General features: G+C 38.1%; 1 protein-coding gene across 2 annotated transcripts in view; it reads left to right on the top strand.

Annotated features, from left to right (window-relative positions):
• The first annotated feature begins 933 nt into the window (after positions 1 to 933).
• AKAP6 (A-kinase anchoring protein 6) overlaps positions 934 to 19,159 on the top strand; it is a 271,062-nt gene continuing 252,836 nt past the window's right edge. For both annotated transcript variants that reach the window (XM_090141307.1, XM_090141308.1), the window contains exons 1-2: positions 934 to 1,228; positions 8,157 to 8,368. The gene's annotated coding sequence lies outside the window, so the exon portion shown is untranslated. The remainder of the gene's footprint in view (positions 1,229 to 8,156; positions 8,369 to 19,159) is intronic.

Below are 19,159 nucleotides of genomic sequence, written 5' to 3' on the forward strand. Positions count from 1 at the left end.
ACGACCCTGTTTTATGGTAATGCCCATCCCAGGGAGCACTGCATTTCAGTGAAAGCAGAGCCATGGGGCAAAGCAAATGGTACTGAGGACCTGGCATCTTCACCAGCATCTTTTTAGGAGGTTCTGCCACAGACTGGACTTTGTCTCAGGATTAAGCACTGGTTCTCAAGTGCAGTACATTCATTTCTCTCCTGGAGTTCATTTCTGGTTTAGCTTTGTGAAAAAGGAATTCAGCTCACGACCTCTGAGACTGCTCAGTGATTTATAGTACCATAAATGTGTGTGGTTGGGAGAGTTGTTTTTGATTCTCTTTGAACTAGAAAACTAATATAAGCACATACGTGAGAGTTTTTTTTTCTTTGAAAGAGACCCTGGTAGCTGGGCATGGTATTTGTCACTTCTCTGGGTTTAGGGGAAGCTTAATGTATCACTGGGACAGTGCAGCTTTTTTGCTGTTTTGTCCCTTTGTCTCGGGAGACCCCTGGCAAGACTGCAGATCTGAGCATAGCTGCTAGGGTGTCCACCACTATTGGGCTCTGAACCCCTATCTCAGCCAGGACCTACATTTCAGGGCTGTATTCCACCTTTTCCCGACAGGGATGAAAACTAACTCTTGTACCTATTCTTATCATAGCACCTCCCTCAGTATAGCTTTAGCATATGTATTGGCTGAATAGCAATAAGAAAGGACAGATAAATAACCTTTGACACTAAAGTTTGATCAAGTTCTTTCATATAGTTCCATAAGCAGGCATAATACCCCAGTCCTTAAAAAAAACCAAAAACAGGTCTAAAAGTCTTAGCCTTTGTATCTTACTATGGTTTTGACTTTTTTCTTCTTAAATTCTGAACAACTTTCACCACTGTAAAGGGAGTTCTACTCAAGTAAAATAAGGCCAGAGCAGCACCTGTTAATGACCAAAATCACTCAGCAGCTGAAGCCAAACTCTAGCAGTAAATCTCTAACACCTGTACTCATTAGTTAAACAATAGATTTTTGTCCCTTGATAATGCTACCAGATTTGAGAAAGAAAAAAAAAAAAAGTCCTCTATTTTTGCCCAGGCTTGCCCCAAGCACCTGTTTGTCCTGAGTAAGAGCCCCCCCCGCAGGAAAAGTGAAAGCTGAGGGGGAGAGAGTCCCACAGGTGTATCAACAAGCCTGTGATAGGCACAGTACTCTGCCCTTTCAGCAGGCTGCAGCATAGAAAGGATGTCTTTGTAAAAACAGGTCAGCAAGGGTTTTATTTTTATTTATTTATTTATTTATTTATTTTAGGGGTGCTGAAGGTTGTTGGGGGATAATCTGATAATTTTGCTTTTTCTATGTGTGGGAAAAGTTGCTTTTGTTTTGCTTTCTCTAGTTTGATGGGATACAGGTCCTATCCTGGGATACTGAGGGAGAAATTAGCCTTTTTGCCATATGGGTGAGCTTCTGTAACTCTCTTGTGTATTACTCTCTCTTCAGTGTTCCTCTGACTGGGGTGGTTGAGCTATCATGCCTGATGCCCGTCTCTGTGTCATGGTGTATGGCAGCAGCTAAATCAGCCTGTTGAAGTTGCTCTTGGGGGTAGAGAGAGCTGTTCTGTTAACAGTTGTTCCCACAGGGGCTTACTTAATAGAGGCTGATTGTTGGTACTTGCCTGTGGTAAGGGAACTCCCTTCAGCTCCTGAAAGGCTGTGAGAAGAAGAGGAGCAGGAAGATGTGGTTGTGGTGGTAAGAAGAGAGAAGGGGGGCTAGGAAAGTACTTCAAATATATTTTTCCTACTGTGACTGATGCTGATGAGCAGGAAGAGCTCTTCATTTCTAACTATTACTGTTTCTTACTGTCAGCTAAAGCAGCAGTGCATATTCAGGAGGTACTGGAGGGCTGTATGGTAACTGCTAGGCAATTCTCTCTGAAGTCTGCCTTTCTTCTTCCATAGGCTCCTCATTATCTGATTTCTCTTTCTCTCTGTTGTCACCAATTTCACTAATCATGAGAGTAAACTTCTCGTTTGATGTTCAGTTAGTATTAATCAATTAAGAAGGTAGCTAAAGCATGATGTATCTGTTATTTTCTCCTACAGACTGATAAGATAGCATATCAGATTTCTTTAAAGCTGGAAGAAAACCTGCTAAACCTGGTTGTCCATATTGTTGCACATGCTTTCTATCTATGCTGATACTCTTGTACTGCAGAGCTAGTAAGCTTGTTTGGGGTGTGTCTTAAAGCAGCCCTGTTTGTTGGTTGGGTTAGAGGGAAGAAGTCCATGTGTTTTAAAGTAAATTGAACAGCTTATCAAATGTCTTCTGTGCTTTATTGTGTAGATGATAGGTAAAATTTGCAAATGTTAATTCCTCATTAGTGGAAACCTCTGTGTTTACTAAAGAATGCTTTTAGAGTTCATACAGAACGTGAAGTGACAGGTTGGATCAAACATGTAGTCTTTGTCTAGTAAACTCATTTTCAGAGCATTACTATTCTAGACTTTCTGCAAGATTAAGGCTACAGTCAATATGAGGTTGTAATGTGCTGAGTGGTGCTTGTAATGTGCTGTTGGGCCTAATCTGCATTTTCTCTCAAGGTCTCTTATCCATGGTTATCAAACTGACTATAACATTAGGTTCTTGAAAGTGTAATGAGGCGTTTTCTACTTGTGCTAATTACTTCTGCTATGTATGAGTTTTAGCACCTTGCAGCAACTTCTAATCTGATATTTCTTGTCATGTTATTCCCTCTTTTTTTTCTTACCTTCCTAATTCTGTATTCTGTCACTCTGGTAGCCAGATGTTTTTGCCACCTGTGTTTAAATACTTAGTTGTAATTCACTCAATGCTGAACTAGGTTTTTAGAAAGAGGCTATGAAAGATTAAAGCAGATTCGTTGTAAATAGAGGTTTTGAAAGCATTGACTTTATTAAAGGAGTTTGTTAGTTGTCTGGCTTCAGATTCTAAAAATTCTTGCTTTAACTAGTATAGAGAAACATGCTATATTTTAGCCTCTGTGTGTGTGTACAGCAAGTGACTTAGCTTTAGGCTAAAGTTTTAGTGTAATAGCGGGAAAAAAACAGCAGCTGGCATAAGCTTGTCTGAGCTGAGTTAAAATAAGTCTACTGAAGAGCAAATAGCAGTTTAAATTCAGCAACATGAAGCCAAAAAGCTTATTCAGCATTGCACACAAATTTTTGCAGTCTCTTGTGTGTACTGCATTTATGCCATTAGCCTGTTTTTCTTACTGTGCAATACTTACTGAAAGTATGAAACAACCAGGGGGAAGCATCACTGACTAGAGGTAGAGGAATCAGATGCTTTAGAACATATTGGCCAAGTATAGTATATAAACTAGTCAGTGATGGTAATCAGCTGATCAGCTTGTTTTTTGTTGTTGTTTTCTTATCTTTTATTTCTTATCAGTAGGGTTGTAGCTGAGAAAACCATTGTTAGTATAAGGTAAATGAAGGTTAAGTTCATAGAATCATCGAATGGCCTAGGTTGAAAAGGACCACAATGATGATCTAGTTTCAATCCCCCTGCTGCAGGCAGTATTGTCAACCACTAGACCAGGCTCCCCAGAGTCACATCCAGCCTGGCCTTGAATGCCTCCAGGGGTGGGGCATCCACAACCTCTCTGGGCAACCTGTTCCAGTATGTCAAAACCCTTTGTGTGAAAAACTTTGTCCTAATATCCAACCTAAATCTCCCCTGTCTTACTTTAAAACTATTCCCCATTACCAGTTTCTCATCTAGGGATTTTTGCGTTGATAGGAGAGTGTGGGGAAAGGAAGTTAACTTAGGAAAAACAGGGTATGAAGTTACAGGCGGAAGAAAATGTAGGAGCAGCAATTATATAGTGAAATTATATAGTCTTCTAGAATGCTTGAAGTGCAAATAGGAAAATAATAATTTTACGGAGTTGAAAGCTTCACGTTAAATGAATCAGATGAATGTATTAGTGATGTTTTGAATGGAAAGTGATTGTTGGTGTAGAGAATTTTGCAGTATTCAAGACATGGAACAGGTCTCAACTTTTACTTTAGACTGGTATAAGTGGAGATGAAATGGGAAGATGCACACAGTGGGGTATGTTTAATAGATATGGCTATAATAAGGACAAGAGTTATATTTAATAAGCTGCTGCCTTTCTAAGGCATTTTTATTCTCTTTATAATATACTTCTGGGGTGGTTGAAGTCATGAGACCAAAGGAAAATGGAGTACGCCAAAATCTATTGCTGATATACAATATTTTATTCCTTGCAGTGTTTTAATACTCTAGTAGTTGGTCCAGAGTGAGACCAAAACACCTGGAACTTGTTTCTCTATCTAAAGAACAAGAGCTCATTAGTGGCTACCAGAAGTGTTCAATTACTCCCACCTTTGCTGTACCCTTTCATTGTGATGGGAATGGAGATGATGCATTGAGTCATAACTAAATATAGCGTAAGATGGAATGAAAAGATTTTATTTTATCTACCTGTGGATGTAGAAAAGGGATGAATAAAATTATCTGGCTTGCATGTCATTGTTATCTTTATTATATGTTCTTGACTGCTTTTAGTTTTCCTAACTCCTGAAGGTGTTTCTGAATAGAGTAAGTATCAGATGTTTATACTAGGTGCACTCACGTTATTGAGATAGAAAGAAGCTCACTGTTGCCTACAAAGTTGTTATCCTTCAAAAGATCAAGCAAGGCAACCTTGCTTAGAGAAAACAGACTGACTTTTTAACCTTTAACCTAGTGGCATCCATGGAGACAAGTGTGCAAGTAGAAAATCAGTGACCCCATTCTCTTTCAGATTGTAGTGCGAAATGTTCATCTTGTAAATAAGGAAATCTCTGGGTTATGATTTGAGGTGAACAAGGGGCTCCACACTCAAATAGAAATTGGCATGTAGTTCTGCTCAGCTTATACTTCAGTGTGCTTTCCCATTTCTCTCTTGGCTATTTGGGTAGAGTATAGCTGGTAAAAGGTAAGCAACCATTGCCTTCTATTTGGAGGGGGGAAAGCCACAAAAAGGAAACATCTGGAGTTCTGCAGAGATTATGGCATTTTACTTTGTTTACTGAGTTTGCTTTTAACTCATTTTCTTGGACGTAGTTAAATAGAAGATAAGTAATAGTAGGATTTGGCCCTGGCTTGTTACTGGTCTTACTGAGGGGAAAGCAGAACTTAATAAAGTCAAGGTAATGCCTACATACATGGCAAAGGGTGGCTTCTTGAAAAGTGCTGTGGATTGTGCTATCTATCATTATCTGAATAAATGGATAGTAGGAATAAACAATGACAGTATTAGCTAGAACTCTTTTATCCTTTCAGATGAAAAATCAATCAGATTTCTGCCCTTCAGATCAGAGGACTGTAATGGGGGCAAGGGTGAAATGCATTGCTACTTATGCTGGAAAGGGAGAATGTGTACCTTACTCTAGATTCCTATTTTAATGTCCAACCTGTGTTGTTATTACTGAAATAATGATGAAAGATTTCTATTTTGATTATAAAAAAAAAAAAAGGTGTATTTGAAGCCCCGTGCTTGTGGCTTGGAAACCTAGTCAGGATGCATCAAAATGATCATGATGTCAGTGTGGTGATATTATGAGTCGTGTTCCGTCTCCATCTCCTGTTTTGGGAAACCAGTAGGAGTAGGAATGAAAAGCAATTTTAAAGCATAGTTTTTAAATATGTCAGTCCTGGGCTGGATGGATAACTGCAGTTTTCACTTTTTTCTTTTTTTCACTTTATGGGGTGGGGGAACCCAGCTGGAGTAGTGAGACTGAGAGACTTCCTCTAAATTCCCAGTTCTACAGGATAGAAAACAAAGTTTTCATGATGTTTAGGCTAAAAATCCTTAGCTTGTGCTCTGTCTGGGATCCTCTTGTTGCAGCTGCCTTGCACACAATCTGACAGGCTCTGGCTCATGATGAATGTTTTTTGATGGGGTTGAAATATACCACAAAACAGGCTACTATTTAAAGAATGTCAAACAGCCAAAAGTCAGGAAAATCACTATAATTTTGTCTCCATTTTCATATTATCATTTGCATATGTGGATACCCAGACTCATACAGTCTGTAATTAACAGTAAATAGGCAGAAATCTTTAGAAAAATATTCTAATATTTTCCTTGCTGCTGTCTGATTCCTTTCCCATCCACCCTCATTGCCATGTCAGCTCTGCTCCTACTTCACCCTACAAGAAAAGCTATGCAGCTGGATGTTAGTCTGCAAAAAGAGCTGGGCTAGAGTGGGATGTTGGCCAGAGCAGGTCTGGCTGTATTTGGGACTGACTCAATGCTTGCTTCCTTGTGCTCCCATGTGCTCTCTCCACTGGTTGTACTCCTCCAACAACTGGATGTGGAATGAGTCAGAACTGTCAGATCAGCTGGTGATTACTCCTGGATCTCACCACTTTCCTAATAATAATAAAGCTTGCTGGTTCCATTCAGTGCTCCTGTAGCAGTAAAAATACTTTAAAAATATACTAAATAGTGTTTGGCTATTTAGAGATATAGTTCCCTTACATGAATTTCAGAAAGTTGTCATTTATTCGGGTGGTATGACAATTAGCCTACTGTAAAGTCTATTGTGTTTTGATGACATTCCCTAACTTCCATAGCAGTCCAGCCTAAATCACATTTCAGTTGTGTTGTCTTCTGCTAAATTGCAGATAATATCCCAAAGGTCCTAAGCAACCTTTAAATGTTCAATGATCTAGAAATAAATCCACTGTCACTCTTGCAAGTAAAACTTTATCATGAGATGGTAGATCTGATTTGTTGAGTCAACTTGAGTGCTGAATTGTTGTGTTGTACTGACAGAATTAATATGAGAAGAGAAGGTGTCAAGTGTGAGAATGTAAAGGGTGAAGAGGTGTGACAGTAGTTAGTGCTAGATATTTCCAAAGTTGGTAGAGAAGCTTTGTATTTTATCTGTTATTCAATACATACACATGCCACCTTTCTTTGAAAGGTAAGTTGAAAGGGAAGAGGTATAATTATTTCAAATGGTTTCCTCTAAAATCGAAGACTTTTTTTTTTTTACTTACTTACACTGAGGTTTAATGGAATTAAGTACTTCAGACAGTGGTGCACATGTTTATTTGACATCTGCAGGACACTGAGGCTTCTTGGTTCAGGTTGGGCTTTTTGTTTCCCCCTGGGCCTCAGCATATAAAGCGTATAGGCTCTGGTGTTTTGTGTATTTTTAATTTTCCTACCATGTAGAAGGGATTTTCATGGATGGGGAAAAACAGTTTTTACCAGAAACATTTTTCACCCAAACAGAACTGGCAAATAGCTCAAAATGTGGTGATTCTTCTTTGGATGTGAATTTTAATTTCCAGACAGCTCCTCTTAATGCTCATTCATGACCCTTCCTTCTCTCATCACCACTGTGAGCTTCCAGGTGTGAGGTCTGCAGGCCTTGTCCTGGCCCATGGAGCAGGTTCTGAAAAGGGGCCTTTCTGTTGCAAGCTGATGCTGGGTCCAGGTGGGGGTTGATGGTGGCCCACTGGGCCCACAGCTTGCCCACGGCTCTGTCTCCACTTGACTGTCTGCTTGATGGGCAGATGAAAGCCTGGCTACTCAGCATGCAGATGGTAGCACAGGTCACCCTACAGCTGAAAAAAAAATGATAAGGAGCTTTCTACTTGGTTGGTTAGAAACTTCTTTACACTTCTGTGAATAAAAAGCTTTTTTTTTTTTTAATAAAAAAAGCAACAAAAAAGCCCAGTTTATTGTTATTCACTCAGTGTGAAATCTGATGGTTTTGGAGTACTAAATGTGTTTTTTCCCTGGCAACAAGATATTTTTTTTTAAAATGACAGATTGGCTGTAGGAGCAGGGTGGGGCAGGGTAAATATGCATGCTTCTTATAATACTGTAGAATAGCTATTGTCCTTACAGCCCTGGTGTTAAAAATCATGCTACTGTTTATTTTGAAGGTTTTTTTAAATGGTAAAAAATTCTGGCTAGTAAGATGTGTTCTTAGATTGACAAAGGTAATATTAACTTTTAAATATGAAAATAGTGAATAGTGTATAGATCTTGATTCTGTATCACTGTGCCAGAATAATCTGTCTAAAACAGTGCTTGGTAAAAGACATTTACTTGAACATGGACTCAAAAATCTGTGGCACAGTACTTTAAAAGCCTGTTTGTATATTGTCTGTTTCTTTAAAGGGCTTCCGTATTGTCTCGGGCTCCCCTGGAAATGCAGTAAGGATTCGTATCACATCTCCGTTGCCATAGCAACAGCAGTCTTTCCCATAATGAGCTGCATCATCTGAACTGATGTCACAGCATCATGCAGCAGGTCACACAAGGCACCTCCTAGTATTGCATCCTACAGATGTGCCGTAAACATCAAAAGAGGATGATTTGAACAGGACATGGTAAGTGCGAAATGTTGTGCTGTTCTTAATTGCACCATTATTTTTCCTGTTTTATAAGGCTTTCTTAATATGAGAATGTGTGGATTTTGCCTTGTGAAAATCATTCTGAGAAAAGATGCATGCCTAAATGTTGTTTTTCAGGCAGATAGGCTAAGACAAAGGCCTACAGAAAATGCATTCAGTACATTGTCTTTGCATTTGAGATAATCTCTGAAGATTTGGAGAGAATGTGTTTAGATTTCACAGTCCAGTTGAAGTTGCTTAGTTTGATATGCTTAAATAGAAAGAATTACTATTTTAAGTTTTAATGCCGTAATGTTAGCTCATTATTTTCCATGCATCTTTAAATATTTTTTTTATATTCAGCTCTTTTTTTAACCTACTGTATTTTAATAACGTTAATATAACCTATTTATTTTCAATGGCCTTCCATACCCAAATAGCACAGAAAATACCTCATGAAGCAGTACTGAACAAGCAGCTGGCACTGTATTAATTTAAAACATGTTTTGGTTTTACCCTATTTTTGCTAATATTCTTAAACAAAAAAATAAAAATTGATATGACTGTCAGACAATAACCAGGTGTTCTGTTGTACAGTAGTTTTTAGCTTTTCAGCTGTTCCTTTCCTCTGTTTTTATGCTGGTTATTAATATGAATGTAGTGCATTTCAGATCTGCTTTCCTTCCAGTAAAGGAAAGATCCTTTTTTTTTTTCCTGCTGCAACTGCAGTAAAAGGTGTAGCCAAAGATTCAGACATTCTGAGGGCTTTTGCTGTTCATAAAATAAGAATATGCATAAGTATAAATGCTTCTATGCTTATAGTGGGAAGAAAATGTGCATCTTTTATGTAGTAAATTGGTTGGGAACATGCCTATAATATTTAGAAACTCTTTGCAATGTCCTATATTCATTTACTTTGTATTAATATCTCACTTCTGCAGGCCAGGCTGATTTTGCTAAACCTAATCTTGCTGGATGGCATATAGCATTGTATAATTGTCTGGTTTAGCATGTTTGAAAGGTTCGATCTTTCAGCTGCTTGCTTTTAGAAGGAAAGAAAAGACCAGACACATGTCATTTTAATTGATCAATATGTCCACTAGGAATTAGGGAGTGGTCTCTGGCTCTGTTCTGCCCATGTAGCTTATTTGAGAAGTGCATTAAGAAAAAAACCAGCAACTACTAATCTTTTACTGATGTCTATATTTGTGTTTTGATCACTTATACTTGATAAAGTATGGAGCAGTAAATATAATCTGATTACCCTTCACAGGGATAGATATGATGGGCTTATCTGGCGAAGCTGGAATGGAGCTCCTATATTTTAATTAGGCAGCTGCACTGCTCCTAGGCCATTTTCAGCATGAACTAAGCATGTTTGTTTCCCCTCCCCTATTAAAAAACGCAATACAAATGTTTGTAAATGAAAACTATAATTATGTTGCTTTATTATCTGTGAGGCATTCTACGTTATGAAAGTAGTGATCCTCTGTGTTAATGGCACTCTCATCAGGCAAACGTGGAAGGCATGAGTTAGCAAGGGGAAGGGTGGGGTGGCTGAGGTCAGAAGGGAGTTGTCAAGCAATTGAAGTTGCAGCTTTAGGGGCCATTTCGTAAGGAGTGCTCATAGGACGTGCTTCAATGGGATATTATGCCGTTATTAATATCAGTGTATTTTATTAGATTTTGCACGTGACAGGATTATTACAAGATAAAAAGTTGGGGAATATTGAGGAAATACTTCTGACAGTACTTGTGAACAAATGGTCTGCTATGAAATCTCTGGTGCAGGCTGTTTGTTTTGTTTTTCATTATTGGTAAAAATAAAAATCTTATTTTCCTAACTGTGTGTGCGCGCATGTGTGTGTATATGTATACATGAATTGTGTGTGTGTGTGTATGTATATGAACTGTAAAGTACCTGTTACTCTATACCACTCCCTTCTCACAGCACTGTTTGCCCTGGGAAACACTCAATGATATTGGAGGTCTGATGGTAGTACTAGAGTTTTGGTGAACAGCTCTACTAATTCTGACTTCAGCACAGTACCTCAATTAGAGAATATTTCCTGTTCATTTTTTGTACAGGCCCAAGCATTTCACTGAGATCTGTATGAGATATAGAAAAGTATGGAGTGATAAAGATTCTTTGTTATGAATTGCAAACCTGACTGCCTGAGTCAGACCATGACTGAATATAGAAATGCTATAGGTGCAATACAATTTTGCTTCCTGTTTAGATAATTTGGACAATTTTGTGAGACGGTATTCAGCAACAGTCAAGCTGTGTTCCTTTACATTTTGTTCCACTACTGGATTTACTGAATCATCCTTACCAAAGGTAAAACATCTTGAAAATGCATTCAGTTCTCTTTAAGAACTGAATTTGGATGGCTTGCTCTGATAGACTTCTTTGTATATGCAATTTTATACTGACATGTGGTTGGATATTGATGTATATTCATAAACTGCAACAATGTTAGCATTTAGTCTTTGCTATGATAAAATCCTTTAGCATAATGTCAACTAAATATTTTCTACATAGCCTGGAACTGCAAAGAGAGAGAAGCAGAAGTTTGATTCTTTCTAAAACAGTTGTGGGATTTGATGGCAAGATCCAATTCCTGCAGTAGAAGTTAGTACAGTATGCTGACAAAACAAATCCAAACAACTAAAAATCTCCTGAACAGCGATCAGAACATATCCTCTATGGAAGAAAGCAATCACTCTTCTCTAATACTGAGGGAATCCTGTGCTCTAGACTTTATCTTCTTAGTGTTGTGCAGCAGTAGAATAGTGCTGGGTGGGTGTCAACCCCATGGATCCGGAATGGCTCTGTGTCCAGAAACCCATCCCTGTCAAACTTGGAGGAGTCATCTTCATCAGAAGAGCTCAAGGCATTTATTAGATCTGGTGGCCTTCCAAAATTACAGTGAAATATTTCCTTCAAAATAATTTAAAAGAAAAAGACATTCTGTGTTTAACTTGTACTCTTCTGTAAAATTACTGCTGTGTCATAGGAGAAATACTGACAGTGTTCTGGGCTTGGCGTGTGTAGTTTTTTTTTTTTTTTTTGTGGTGTTTTTTTCCTTCTGAATGCTACTGGTATAGGAAAAGGTATGGCTAGCCAGAATGCCTGAATTTATTGTATTTAGGTATTGTGTTTAAAAGAAAAAAAAGAAGTTACATAGTAAGAGGTGTTAGAATTCTGTTTTGAAATACTACATTTATATTTTGCATTGTAAGTTTGACCTGTGCATGCAATGAAGTGTCTGTGCGCTGAGATTATACTGGCATTAGTAGGATAAAACTAATGATATTTGATTTGAAAGATGACTTTAAAGGATCATCTTGCAAATAATTTATGTCTGAATATCAATGTTTCAGTTGACAAGGGAGAAGAAAGGTGCCTTTTGCTTTGCCCTTTTGCTGAAAGGAGCTGCACATCACTGAAGATTCCAGTAGCAGAAAGTAAGGAAAACTGTGTATGTTGCTCCTATCAGAAGCCATTTGAGCTGGGCCAGGTTTTTCCTGACACAGAAAGAGAAGGAGTGAGAGGAAAAAGCTGGGTTGGATGGAGATCCAGGGGAGCCTGGATTACTACTCTATGTGCTGGGGAGTGGGATGTGTGGATGGACAACTGTGTCTGAGGTCACAGTCGTGACCCAAAATTCCCCCAGAAGAGTCAGCCACCACCTTTCACATCTCAGCTTCTGTAGGCTTCAGCGTAGGGAAGGTGAGACCACAGCTGTACTTTTAAATCAAACACTTTTTAAAGAGACATTTTCTATGTTGTTGTTCTTTAAAAGCCTTCTCTCCCCTGTTTTCTAGGTGGACACCTGTCCTATTATTCAGTTATCTAAAGGCTTGGGGGGCATTTTTCTTTCCTATGTTTGGTTTTGGATCTATCATTTTCTATTGACTCTAAAATAAAAGCACTGTCTTCCTCTCTTCCCCCTGCCTCTGTCTCCCTTCACATCTTTAAAGTCAGGCATAAAAAGGTGTAATACAAATCCATAAACTGGCTCAGAATGGTCACTGTGGCTTTTCGCTATGTAAACATTTATGCTATTGATGAGGTCCAGTGCATCAGAAAGGTCTTCAGCAAAGTTATTTAAGAGAACCAAAATGTGCTTTCCTGAATCAAAAGGCTTCTCACACTCAAGATGCTTTTGGAGAAGCTTTGCTTCATGAAGAAAAGGAAAGAGGGGTGGTAGAGAAAAGTAAAACTACCTACAGATAGTTTCTCCCTTCTTCTTTTGTGGTTGAAGCTTCAAATGTCTAAGCTCTTGTGTGTTCTGAATCCCATCAAGGCTGACTCAGCTATTCATTACTCCAAGGTCAAAAATTCAGTTCTATGCAGTTTACAGTGTCTGGCACTTCCAGACAAGACACTTAAAGCCAGGAGTCCTCTGCTCTGCATGAACTCACACTTCTCATGGCACACACTTGATGTACTGTTGTCCTGGCCAGCTTGGCCAAAGTGCATCTCCTCCTGCTTCTTGTCCAGTACTCAGTCACTGTGCCAGCCAACAAGGGGCATGTCCCTCTGGTGAACGAATGTCTCTAAACCACCTAGGAGTGAAGACTTTTTTACCTTAAATGTAAGTGAATTGTTCCCAGGCTGTGGAGTAATTGTTGCATCCTACAGAAAACATTGATCTCAAAGCTAGGGTTGGAGGATGAATCTTGTGAACTGTAATAGCACTTTAATATGTTTGCCAGCTTTGTGGCTTCTGCAACTGCTGAGTACCCAGGGCCAGCAGTCAGCACTCCACTGGCTGATGGCTGGGGGGAACTGGGGAATCCTTTGTGTGGCTGCCCAGGTATCTGCAAGGTGGAGCATGGAATTCAGAAAAGCTGGTGTCCTGAAGCTGTGGTACACCAAATGCTTTCCTCATACACCTCAGATATATGCTTGTATTTTTGTCTGTAGTTTAGAAATGTGTGCTCTTTTTGGCAGAGATCTTCCTCCTGAGATAGAATTCTAGGAGGAAATAGCTCTATGAGATAGATTTCTCAACACCCACAGTACAGGGTCTTTCGGGAGTTGACACACTTAAAGACTGCCTTTGGTAAAGTTAGGTTGTACTAAAGAAAGCAACGAGCTGCTTGTTTTCTTCTCAGTATAAGGGTAACTTGTAAATTTTTCTATTTCAAGAGGAGCTCCTTACTGTTTGTAAGCTGGCTGTTGACATTGTTTCAGGATTAGGATGAAGACAAAGCTGCATCAAAGACTAATGTGAATTGTTTACCAACTTCATGTATGAATAAAATAAGAGGTATGTGTCTGAATAGAGAGCAAATTCTGTTTTTTTTTTTCTTTGCCGTGACTTCTTGGTATGACTCTTCTTTTTTTTTTTTTTTTTTTTTTTTTTTGCTGTGTCACTTTCAAAGCATTTTCTTTTCTTTCTGGATTAAGAACTTGAAGCTGAGTCTCTTCTTCGATATTGAAATTCATCCTGCCTCTGTAACTCCTTACTCCTGTAAGGAGCAACTGTTTACTCCTGTCAACTTGCACTTTACATTAGACTTCTTATTTTCAGCTCCTACTCAATTCTATTACATATTGACTTTCTCTGCATCTTGCTTTTTCAGCCTTCTGTTCCTAAATGTTGCTCCTGTAGTTGCTCTTTTATACACAGCTATTGTTCTTTTTTAAAAATCCCTCACAGAAGAGAGGAAAAAAATTTGCTCTAGACTGTCTCTAAAAAGTAGCTTATGAAAAATGAAATAGAAATCTTGTGGGACTTTGCGTGTATTACTGTGTTTTAAAACAAAGCAATTCGGGTATCTCCATCAAAATCTGAATACAGACTGTAGGAGCTGTCCATGTGTGTATGTATGTGTGTATCTATTTGAAATTCTGATCCCTTTTCTGAATAGATTTCACTAGCTTAAAAGGGAATTTTTTTTTTTTAAAAGAGGAATTTCTGCTCTAAGGATTAAGTAACTTGCCCAGGTTTCTTGAAAAACAACTGGCATGATGGAGAGAAGATGCTATTTTTCTTATATAGTACTTAAGAAAAAACTATTCTTCTGATTTTTTTTTTTTTTAAATCTTTGTAGTTTTATGTGTTTGTTCCTGTTATTTTTTCTGGGGGTTGGCTTTTTCTATTTTTTTTTCCAGTCTTATGGATCAGTCTTATGGGTAAGACTAGCTCATATTATAGATGTCTCAAGCCCTGAGTTTTTATAAAGTGTTTGTTACTTGCTCTAAATTAGGATGCATCTGAACACGATTAGCTTGGGGTCATTCTAGACTTCCAAAAGTGAAGAACCTGTTTCCAGTTGCTTAAGGCAAATTTTGACCTTATTATTTGTTTTTTAAACAGTATTAAAAATCCACTACTTTGTTGCTGGAAGCTGAAACTACTTGGTGACAGAAAGGAAAATTTACATGCACCCCTTACTCAAAAAGAAAACAAATGCTATGTAGAGCACTATTTTTAAGGGGTAAAAAAAGTGTTTCCTTTTACCAGCTAGATAAATCCTTGTCTTATGCTTGACGGGTCACTGCTAAGGAGGTAAGTAAAGATATTTCAACAAAATGGATTTAAAACATAAGAAGTCTAAGGGTAAAATACTTGCCTAGTGTAATATTAGTCTAATTAGGTAGGAAGTTGGAAAGTAAGGGTAAATCACTGGTTTGCGTTGCACAATGTGACCGTAGCTGCTTGTAACTGAGCCCACTGATAAGTTTGAACCAAGTGACTTGTATTGCACTTCTCCTTTTGATAAACATGTACAGATTTCTGACAGATATTTGATAAGGACCAGTAAAACTTACATGGTGAATGCAAACAAAAAAAAGAGCTAGATATTGTCATGTCTGAGGGCTGTGGTAAGATGTTTTTTAAGCTGATATTCCAAGGTGAGCCTTTAAGAAACTCAAAATACAAGATAGCAATGACTGCATTAGTGAAAGACTTCTCTCAATGCTTAGCTTTTGTCATGAAGAATTGTATTTCAGAGCTGAGCTTTACTGATAAACTGGGGTCTGCTGAGAAGGCTTTTAAATATAGTACATCTTTTGAAGCTGTTTCATGTAGCTCTACTGCAGGTTACTCACAATATTCAAGTGTGTTAGAATGTGTTTAGAAACAGCTATTCCTGTTGAGGAGGCCAATTCCCTGGCCAAGGCACGTGTGTACTAACAAGTGTGTATCTGTCTTGCACTTTTAAGCTGCGCTGCTAGTCTCTGAAAACATGCCAAATTTTATTGGAATAATGAACTGGATTTTGATTGCCACACAAGACACAAAAGCAAATCCACATAAAACCCATAGATTGAAATAGAAAAGGCTACTGTCAGACTTCAAGATGTCTTGGTTGTTCTGCTGAGGCAATGACACAGCAGATAAGAGAGTTGCCATTTTAAGGATCAGCTATTAGAATACACTGGGTGAGTTTTATTGTTTCTTAGTATGCCGACTGACCTTGCTTCTTCTCAAAACTTTGCATTAACATTTCATTAGATCTTTAACTACAACACCCCAGTTCAGTTCCTAGTGATCTTATGTATTGATAACTTGGAATATAAATCAGAGCATTTTTGTTTTTCTTATATCTGGAAGAGGTAGAGTTAATATGTCCTGTACATGATGTGAGGCCAGGCAGTATGTTAGCCACAATGCTGACTGTTTTTTGAGAAGGAAACAGTTTTAACCCTCTGAGTGCTGAGCACCTGTTTGCAAAGTAATATCTTTATTTAATAACCTTTTAAATAAACTGAAAGGCTTATACTTTGGCTTTCTGTGAATTATGCATAATCAACTTTTCTTGGTTTCATAGTGCTACTTTGAATCAGATTGGAAATCTAGTTTCATTTGCTGATTCCAACTGAAACTTCTGTAACTTTTAAAGTCGCTTAGATCAAATGGGATAAATCCCCCTCAAATCCCTGTTGTTCCCTCATGTCCTTGGGCAATGTGAAGAAAGATTTTTTTTTTGTCAGCATGTTGAGGGCATGAGTGGTAAATTACACTGAACAAAGTTACTAGATTAATGTTTGGGTGAAGTAAGATCTCAGCTGCTGTCCATTCCACATTTTTCATGAAAATGTACTGTAACATTTTGATGTATGATGATTTCCTGGATTTGAATTTTGCTGTAATATGGTATACAGTAACAGCTGGTCCAGGAAGTGATGTTATGCTGTATGCATGCTAGGTGACACTGTGATCACTTTAACTGTGCATGTGTGTGTACATGTGTGCACATGTATTCAGGCAGAATAGAGCAGCCAGAATGACACAAGCAAAAACTGGCAAAGAGCAGTTGGATATGGGTGCTGAAGGTAAAATGTGAAAATCTGAAGTAAGCAATCTAGAACTGGGCATTTTTTTCTTCTGAGATAAAGGATTAGACAGTAGAAGATTTAGACCTGCTATCAAATGTCTGGAAAACTGGGTAATTTTGGCATTACAAAAACTTGTGGATGTAAGTAGCATGTGACAAACTGCTAAGCCTGGTTAATTGAAAATAAGAGCTTAATTCCATAATTAATTTATGGACAGATGTCTCCACAGTCTGAGTCAATATTGACAGAAAGGTAAAAGCACCTGGTCTATATAGCTCAAGGACATAAATGCATCTTGTTCTGCCATAAATACACTTATTTCTTTTTGGAAAAGAAAGGAAACCCACGAGGCTGTTCTGTGATCTTGAAGGACTCCTTTTCACAGTGAGGGCTTGACAGAAGTATTGCACAAAGCTGTTTTCTTAGTGATTGCTGACTCATTGAAACACCTATTGCTGATCTTCATGAAATCCTAGGTTATTTTTGTTCAGAGAGCAAACAGCCCAAAATAGCTAATGACTGATGGGTATGAATTAACCTGAGCTGCAAGATACACAGAGCTAACATCTGTTCTGAATTAGTCTGATCCCTGGCTTCTGGAGATGATTTTATTTTCCAGTCTAATAAGTACACATTTATAGAAACTGGAATAGTTGTAACTGTCAAGTGAGCTAAGGATGTTAGCTTTCAATCTATATGCCCATCTATCAGGGAGTATGGCAAGAATGGCATCTTAAAAGGGTTAAGAGTTAAAGTAGGTCCCACAGTTAAGCTGTATTGATTTCACTGTTTGGTTTTCCTTGACATGTATACTTGCATGTAACTTTGATTTCCATTTTCATCTTTTGAGTTGTTTGATTTTTTTATTTTGGTGTACACTAAGGACACGTGTAACATGTAAGTAAAGCAAGAGAATGATTTTTTTTTTTTTCCTTCTTGGTAGTGTTTATACAAACCAATTTCTCATGGTTTTAATTAATCCCAAACATGTTCAGGATCTGGGCAGTGAAATTCTAATCATATGTGTAAAGACAAAGTTTTGAGAAATGTTTTGATATGCTTAGTGTTTTCATTGGTATGTGAGAAACACAATTAAGGCAGAGATTGTGGACAGCCACAGCAAACCTGGAATCTACAAAGGCTTATTTCCTTCCTCCAAATCCAGTCTGCATATTATAAATTCTGAAAGTGAAACATGATAGCATTTGGAGTCAGGAAATATGCTAGTGTGGCAGTGTTCTTAATTTTTTTTAAACAGTATTTCCTTAGACTGGAAAATGCCTCAGGGGTTACAATTAGCCTGTCTTGGGCTGATTTGTATTAGGTGCTTGAGAATGTTTGCATTTGCAAAATAACATATCCTAACAATCTAGTGGAAGGAAGTCTGGGATTCCACTCCTCCATGTGGAAAGCCCAGAGAATGGTCATTCTGGTAGATTTAAATCCCTTCAAGAGAAGAAATAATAGATGTATAGAATCCTTAAAGGTGCCTATTTCCTGGAGCAGGATGTACCACTTCTTTTTTTTTCCTCCATCCTTCTCAACTGTTCACTGAAAGTGAGGGAGAACATCTGAGTTATGCCACTATATTGGTCCTCATTCCCTTTTCACTGGGCACTAGTATCACATCTGGGTTTAAAATTCAATACACATCATTTGCCAAAACCTTACCCAATTTGAAATGTATTGTCTCTAGCTGCAATTTTTGAAACACTGTAACAAGCTTTAAAGTCTAAAGAGACCAGAATTCTGAGGAAAGTGTCAAGACACTTATAGATGCATGTCTATTTTGAAAAGCAAGATTTCTGTGACTTGAAAGTAAAATTCAAACATTCATTGTCTTTTACATAGAAGGCCCATGCTTCTTGATATTTTTGCTATCACTTCCCAATACCAAATTGCAGCATGAAAGTTTCTTGTACAGGAAATCAAGCTTCGCATCAGTTGTTAGTGATTCCTTTGAGTTAAGCATGATGATGAACTTAAACTATGAATTTACAGGTGTAATGTGCGATAGCCTCAGAGAATGAAGTCTGTTTAATAACAAAGCACAGACAGTTAATTACGGCAGCAAAGCAGATTCAGCTGCTAAAGTTGTTTAACCCTGCTTAAGACAAACCGGCAGTATGTCCTCTAAATAGTAGTTGCTGTTGTAGATCCTAAAAGAGAACAAACTGACCAGAGTACTGTGTGGTCTGTTTTGGTATTGTTATATTGCTATAGTTATTGTTGTTCTTGATCTTGTTGGGAAGAGGCACTTAGCAAATGAAGTCATACAGAGATGCATACAGAAGTCCAGACTAGCTCCTCCCTGCCACACACATGTACTGTGTGTGTCTGTGTGCAGGTCTGCAAAAGAGTGTACTGTGCTGGGAGGTATTTGAGAGGATATTCCAGATCTGTGATTGAGCTCCTGTATGACTTTAAAAAGCACAAGTAACTTGTCACTCCATCAGTCATTAACAGATTAAATTCTTTTTTTTTTT

This window comes from Phasianus colchicus, chromosome 5 (assembly GCF_987193195.1).
Source record: "Phasianus colchicus chromosome 5, bPhaCol1.hap1.1, whole genome shotgun sequence".
NCBI lineage: Eukaryota > Metazoa > Chordata > Aves > Galliformes > Phasianidae > Phasianus > Phasianus colchicus.